The sequence below is a fragment of the Triticum dicoccoides genome, chromosome 1B (genome assembly GCF_002162155.2).
Source record: "Triticum dicoccoides isolate Atlit2015 ecotype Zavitan chromosome 1B, WEW_v2.0, whole genome shotgun sequence".
In the NCBI taxonomy this organism is placed as follows: domain Eukaryota; kingdom Viridiplantae; phylum Streptophyta; class Magnoliopsida; order Poales; family Poaceae; genus Triticum; species Triticum dicoccoides.
The window spans coordinates 497,468,339-497,476,544 of NC_041381.1; positions in this window are offsets into that span (position 1 = coordinate 497,468,339).

Genomic DNA, 8,206 nt, shown 5'->3' on the forward strand with positions numbered 1-8,206 from the left:
GACAACACTCTCTCCTCTCGTTGCTATGCATCACATGATCTTGCGTGTGCGTAGGAAATTTTTTGAAATTACTACGAAACCCAACATCAAATACCCAGGAGTTACCACGAGTACTGGTAAGGTACACATCAATTACATGTATATCGAATATACCTTTAGTGTTGCCGGCCTTCTCATCCGCTAAGTATTTGGGGCAGTTCCACTTCCAGTGACCCTTCCCCTTGCAATAAAAGCACTCAGTCTCAGGCTTGGGTCCATTCTTTGACTTCTTCCCGGCAACTGGCTTACCAGGCGCGGCAACCTCTTTGCCATCCTTCTTGAAGTTCTTCTTACCCTTGCCCTTCTTGAACTTAGTGGTCTTATTGACCATCAACACTTGATGTTCTTTCTTGATTTCAACCTCTGCTGACTTTAGCATAGAAAATACTTCAGGAATGGTCTTTACCATTCCCTGCATATTGTAGTTCATCACAAAGCTCTTGTAGCTTGGTGGGAGCGACTGAAGGATTCTGTCAATGACTGCCTCATCAGGGAGGTTAATATTCAGCTGGGTCATACGGTTGTGCAACCCAGACATCTTGAGTATGTGCTCACTGACAGAACTATTTTCCTCCATCTTACAACTATAGAACTTGTCGGAGATGTCATATCTCTCGACCCGGGCGTGAGCTTGGAAAACTAGTTTCAGCTCCTCGAACATCTCATATGCTCCGTGATGCTCAAAATGCTTTTGGACCCCGGTTCTAAGCTGTAAAGCATGCCGCACTGAACGAGGGAGTAATCATCAGCACGAGACTGCCAAGCATTCATAATGTCTTGGTTCTCTGGGACGGGAGCGTCACCTAGCGGTCCTTCTAGGACATATTGTTTCCTGGCAGCTATGAGGATGATCCTCAGGTTCCGGACCCAGTCCGTATAGTTGCTGCCATCATCTTTCAGCTTGGTTTTCTCTAGGAACGCGTTGAAGTTCATGTTGACATGTGCATTGGCCATTTGATCTACAAGACATATTTGCAAAGGTTTTAGACTAAGTTCATGATAATTAAGTTCTAATCAAATTATGAACTCCCACTCAGATTAGACATCCCTCTAGTCATCTAAGTGTTACACGATCCGAGTCGACTAGCCCGTGTCCGATCATCACGTGAGACGGACTAGTCATCATCGGTGAACATTCTCATGTTGATCGTATCTTCCATACGACTCGTGTTCGACCTTTCGGTCTCCGTGTTCCGAGGCCATGTCTGTACATGCTAGGCTCGTCAAGTTAACCCTAAGTGTTTTGCTGTGTAAAACTGTCTTACACCCGTTGTATGTGAACGTAAGAATCCATCACACCCGATCATCACGTGGTGCTTAGAAGCGACGAACTTTAGCAACGGTGCACAGTTAGGGTAGAACACTTCTTGAAATTGTTGTAAGGGATCATCTTATTTACTACCATCATCCTAAGTAAACAAGATGCATAAAACATAATAAACATCACATGCAATTATATAAAGTAGTGACATGATATGGCCAATATCATATAGCTCCTTTGATCTTCATCTTCGGGGCTCCATGATCATCTTGTCACCGGCATGACACCATGATCTCCATCATCATGTCTTCATGAAGTTGTCACGCCAACGACTACTTCTACTTCTATGACTAACGCGTTTAGCAATAAAGTAAAGTAAGTTACATGGCGTTCTTCAATGACTCGCAGGTCATACAAAAATAAAGACAACTCCTATGGCTCCTGCCGGTTGTCATACTCATCGACATGCAAGTCGTGAATCCTATTACAAAGAACATGATCTCATACATCACAATTCATCATTCATCACAACTTCTGGCCATATCACATCACATGATCAATCGCTGCAAAAACATGTTAGACGTCCTCTAATTGTTGTTGCATCTTTTACGTGGCTGCAATTGGGTTCTAGCAAGAACGTTTTCTTACCTACGAATAACCACAACGTGATTTTGTCAACTTCTATTTACCCTTCATAAGGACCCTTTTCATCGAATCCGCTCCAACTAAAGTGGGAGAGACAGACACCCGCCAGCCACCTTATGCAACTAGTGCATGTCAATCGGTGGAACCGGTCTCACGTAAGCGTACGTGTAAGGTTGGTCCGGGCCGCTTCATCCCACAATGCCGTTGAAGCAAGAAAAGACTAGTAGTGGCAAGTAAGTTGACAAGATCCACGCCCACAACAAAATTGTGTTCTACTCGTGCAAAGAGAACTACGCATAGACCTAGCTCATGATGCCACTGTTGGGGAACGTTGCAGAAAATTAAAAATTTTCCTACGGTTTCACCAAGATCCATCTATGAGTTCATCTAAGCAACGAGTCAAGGGGAAGAGTTTGCATCTACATACCACTTGTAGATCGAGTGCGGAAGTGTTCAAGGGGATGGTGATGATGGAGTCGTACTCGACGTGATTCAGATCACCGATGACCAAGTGCTGAACGGACAGCACCTCCGCGTTCAACACACGTACGGGACGGATGACGTCTCCTCCGTCTTGATCCAGCAAGGAGGAAGGAGAGGTTGAGGAAGGCAGCTCCAACGGCAGCACGACGGTGTGGTGTAGTTGGTGCAGCAGTACTCCGACAGAGCTTCGCCAAGCACGTATGGAGGAGGAGAGGTGTTGGGGAGGGGAGGGGCTGCGCCTTAAGTTGTGTCCAGCAGCACTCCCCTCACCCCTCTATATATAGGAGGAGAGGGGCAAGGGGGCCGGCCCTCTAGGGGAAACCCTAGAGGGCGGTGGCGGCCAAAGGGTGGGGGGCTTGCCCCCCAAGCAAGGGGGGTGCGCCCCCTTTAGGGTTTCCCCCCCCCAACCCTAGGCGTATGGGCCCAAGGGGGGGCGCTCCAAGCCCACTAGGGGCTGGCTGCTATCCCTACGCAGCCCAAGTGGCCCCCCGGGAGGGGTGGTCCCTCCCGGTGGACCCCCGGAACCTCTCCGGTGGTCCCGGTACAATACCGGTATGACCCCGAAACTTTCCGGTGTCCGTTTAACAACTTCCCATATATAAAACTTTACCTCCGGACCATTCCGAAACTCCTCGTGACGTCCAGGATCTCATCCGGGACTCCGAACAACATTCAGTGAACACATACTTGTCTTCCTGATAACCCTAGCGTCACCGAACCTTAAGTGTGTGGACCCTACGGGTTCGGGAGACATGCAGACATGACCGAGACTCTCCGGTCAATAACCAACAGCGGGATCTGGATACCCATGTTGGCTCCCACATGCTCTTCGATGATGTCATCGGATGAACCACGATGTCGAGGATTCGATCAAACCCCGTATACAATTCCCTTTGTCAATCGGTACGTTACTTGCCCGAGACCCGATTGTCGGTATCCCAATACCTTGTTCAGTCTCGTTACCGGCAAGTCACTTTACTCGTACCGTAATGCATGATCCCATGATCAACCACTTGGTCACTTTGAGCTCATTATGATGATGCATTACCGAGTGGGCCCAGAGATACCTCTCCGTCATACGGTGTGACAAATCCCAGTCTCGATCCGTGTCAACCCAACAGACACTTTCGGAGATACATGTAGTGTACCTTTATAATCACCCAGTTACGTTGTGACGTTTGATACACCCAAAGCACTCCTACGGTATCCGGGAGTTACACGATCTCATGGTCGAAGGAAGAGATACTTGACATTGGAAAAGCTCTAGCAAACGAACTAACCGACCTTTGTGCTATGCTTAGGATTGGGTCTTGTCCATCACATCATTCTCCTAATGATGTGATCCCGTTATCAACGACATCCAATGTCCATAGCCAGGAAACCATGACTATCTGTTGATCACAACGAGCTAGTCAACTAGAGGCTCACTAGGGACATATTGTGGTCTATGTATTCACACGTGTATTACGATTTCCGGATAATACAGTTATAGCATGAATAAAAGACTATTATCATGAACAAAGAAATATAATAATAATACTTTTATTATTGCCTCTAGGGCATATTTCCAACATTGCCAACTATACCTTTAAGGGTGGAATACCTAAGAAACTTGGTGATCCCGGAGTACCCACTATACCTTGCTCTATTAAGAAAAATTATTTTAAAACTGCTTTATGTGACTTAGGAGCTGGTGTTAGTGTTATGCCTCTTTCCTTGTACCATAGACTTGAATTAAGTAAGTTGACACCCACTGAGATATCCTTGCAAATGGCTGATAAATCAACTGCTATACCTCTCAGCATTTGTGAGGACGTGCCTGTTGTTGTTGCGCACGTTACTATCTTAACAGACTTTGTCATTCTTGATATTCCTAAGGACGACAGTATGTCGATTATCCTCGGTAGACCCGTTTTAAATATTGCAGGTGCTGTTATTGATTGCAACAAAGGCAATGTCACTTTTATGTTAATGGAAATGAGCATACGGTACATTTTCCAACGAAACAACCTCAAGTTCATAGCATAAATTCTATTGAGAAAATTCCATCAATCATTATTGGAGGCTTCAAATTTCCTCTCCCTACTGTCAAGAAAAAGTATGATATTCTTATTGTTGGGGATGTTCATATCCCCGTTGAGGTAACCTAGTGTCACTTCGAAATTTCTCCAGTTCCGTGTTATTCGGAATGAGTTTGTAACAAGACTTGATCAACCTTGTTAGTGGATTCATTTTGATGATCATGAGACGGATGAAACTAGAAGGCACAACCTTCTGTACTTTATTTTTACTTTCTGTTATTTAAAATAAATAAAGCAAAAATAGTATTATCTCTCTGTTTTCTGAATTACCCGTGCAATAAAAAATATCTCGAAAATAAAAGTGCTCCAAATGCCCTGCGAATTTAGTATGATTTTATATGGAATATTTGAGGATTTTAGGCACTGAAATCACTGCAGGAGGGGCAAGCACCAGGCCATGAGAGTGGAGGGCGCGCCCACCATCCCTAGGCGTGCCCCCTGTCTCGTGGGTCCCTAGTGGCCCCCCTCCACTTATGCCAACACCCACACACTCCATCTTCTTCCCCAAAAAATCCCCATCCAGCTCAAGCACGAGTTCTAGCTCATTTTCCTGTTATTTTCGATCTCTTTGCTCAAAGCTCCATTGACAAAACTGCTTTGGGAGATTGTTGCTTGGTATGTGACTCCTCCATTGGTCCAAATAGTTTTTTGTTCTAGTGCTTTATTCATTGCAAATCTTTGCTGCCTTGGTGACCCTGTTCTTGAGCTTGCATGTTAAATTTATGAGGTCCCAAGTAATTGTAATGCATGATATAGGCTCTAGGCACTTGTAGGAGTAGTTGCTATCAATCTTGTTTAGTTTTATTCACTTTTATTTTGAAGTTACTAAAATTTCAGAAATATTGCAGAAAAAGAAATATGTTCAGGAAAATGTACCAAGGTGGCTCCTCAATAAAGAAAGGACCTAGGCTTGCTATGCGTGAGCAAGACGATGAACCACCAAGGGAAGATGAAGTGCAGTCTTGTGAATGGCCGTCAGAAGAGTTTATGATCAATGCAGGCATTAAAGATGAATTTGATACATATGTGCGTAATGCCGATCTTGAGGACTTCATTCAAGATAAGTGTCCGTAGTACTACTATCTAACTGATTTGTTCGTGAGAAGGTTTAAATTTTCATCTTCACGTAATTCTCATAGTGTCCTGTTTGATATTTATGATAAATCATATACCATGGACCTAGAAGATTTTACTACTGCTTGCAAACTCCCGCAGTGGGGAAGTGTTAATGATCCCCACAAATCTGAATTTAGAGATTTCCTTGCTAGTATTATTGTGGGAGAATCTAGGGATATCACACAAGCTACCATAGGGAGCATTCATTTTCCTGCTATACATTATTTTGCTCTCTTCATTGGTAGATGCATTAACGGTAAAGATGAAGCATGGCATATGTGTGTCCCTGATCTTTGTGTCCCCAAGAGTGTTGTGTTAGGTTATAAAGATTATAACTTGGGGGCAATAGTTGCACGTAGGTTGCATAAAAATGGTAGAGCTGGAGATTTATTTGGAGGAATTTATGCGACCCGTGTGGCCAATTATCTTGGTATAGCCCCATGAGAGGGTGATAGGATGTTGCATCCTGCTTATTTATATTATGACGCTATGGTCAAACATCATTTTCGTAAGAGGAATGAACAATTCCTCCAGTATCGACTAATCTTTGACAAACATAGCTCTGTCCATGTTACTCTTCCTGCTCCTTTCCTTTTTGATTACCAGGCAAAAGGAAGATATGTTGTTACCAGGGAGGAAGCAGTTGAACACGAGGGGAGAGCAGAGGCGGCTCGCCAACATGCCGCAGCTCAGGAGGCATTTGCTGCTGCATCTCAGTACGACCCCAGTTACAACTACGGATATCAGCCAGGCTACCCTTGGCATTAAACCAACTTACGCCAAAATCCTAAGCTTGGGGGAGTACGTATTTCTCACCGACTTTACATGAATGCTCACACACTATCCTAGTCATCGGTGCTCATACTCTTTCATTGTATTATCCATGCTAGTTTAATTTTATTTTTCTAGTTTCTTCTTGTGTGTTTGATAAACCTTAAGAAAAACCAAAAAAAATAGTTAGTTTAATCTCCATGCTTGTAGTAGAAATTAAAATGAAAACCCCAAAATATTTCTCATTCTTCTTTTACTTGTTGGGAGCTTTCCCGTGTAAATAGTTTTCTTTTCTTTTCTTTCCTTTGGGGGATTGAGAATAGAAGACCATATTGAAAATGTTTGTTGGCTCTCATATACATGATTGTTTATTTAATTTAGAGCCATATTACCTTGTCTTCTCTCTTGAGTTGAGTGCTTGCAGATTCCAACTTAGTCCAATGCACGTGGACTATTATTATTATACACATCGTTCGGTCGTGCAAGTGAAAGGCAATAATGACGATATATGATGGACTGATTGAGATGAGAGAAGCTGGTATGAACTCGACCTCTCTTGTTTTTGTAAATATGATGAGTTCATCGTTCCTGATTCAGCTTATTATGAAGTAAACATATTTGCAATGACATTTAGAGATTATAGTTGCTTGTGCCATGCTTGATTAGCTATGAGTTATAATGGTTTACCTTGCGTGCCAACATGCTATTAGAATGATTATGATGTGGTATGATGGGATGGTATCCTCCTTTGAATGAATTGAGTGACTCGACTTGGCACATGTTCACACATGTAGTTGAAACAAATCAACATAGCCTTCACGATATTTATGTTCATGGTGGATTATATCCTACTCATGTTTGTATTCGGTGTGAATTAGTTTTAATGCATGTTTATGACTGTTGTCGCTCTCTTAATTGGTCGCTTCCCAGTCTTTTGCTAGCCTTCACCTGTACTAAGCGGGAATACTGCTTGTGCATCCAAACTCCTTAAACCCCAAAGTTATTCCATATGAGTCCACCATACCTTCCTATATGCGGTATCTACCTGCCGTTCCAAGTAAATTTGTATGTGCCAAACTCCAAACCTTCAAATGAAATTCTGTTTTGTATACTCGAGCAACTCATGTTTCCACTAGGGCTGCCTATATCTTCCATGCTAGGTGGGTTATTCTCAAGAGGAGTGGACTCCGCTCCTCATTCACGAGAAAGGGCCGGTAACCGGGATGCCCAGTCCCATGATCCAAAAATATCAAAGCAAATCAATATAATTAAACAAAACTCCCCTAGGGCTGTTGTTAGTTGGAGGCACTCATTGTTTCGAGCAAGCCATGGATTAATGCTTGTTGGTGGTGGGGGAGTATAAACTTTTACCATTCTGCGTGGCAACTGCCTATAATGCATGTAGTATGGAAGATACAACCATCTCATAGTTGTTGCATTGATAGTGAAAGTATGCCGCCCAAAATGTTATTCAATCTCTATTTTAAAATCGAGCTCTGGCACCTCTACAAATCCTTGCTTCCCTCTGTGAAGGGCCTATCTATTTACTTTTATGTTGAGTCATCATCCCTCTTATTAAAAAGCACCCGCTGGAGAGCACACTGTCATTTGCATTCATTACTATTGGTTTATATTGGGTATGACTTGACTGGATCTCTTTTACCATGAATTACAATGTTTAGTCAGTCCTTGATCTTTACAGGTGTTCTGCATTTATGTTTTGCGGTCTCCGAAAGGGCTAGCGAGATACCATTTTGTTATGTCATGTTATGATTGTTTGAGAAAGTGTTGTCATACCAGTTTATTATTA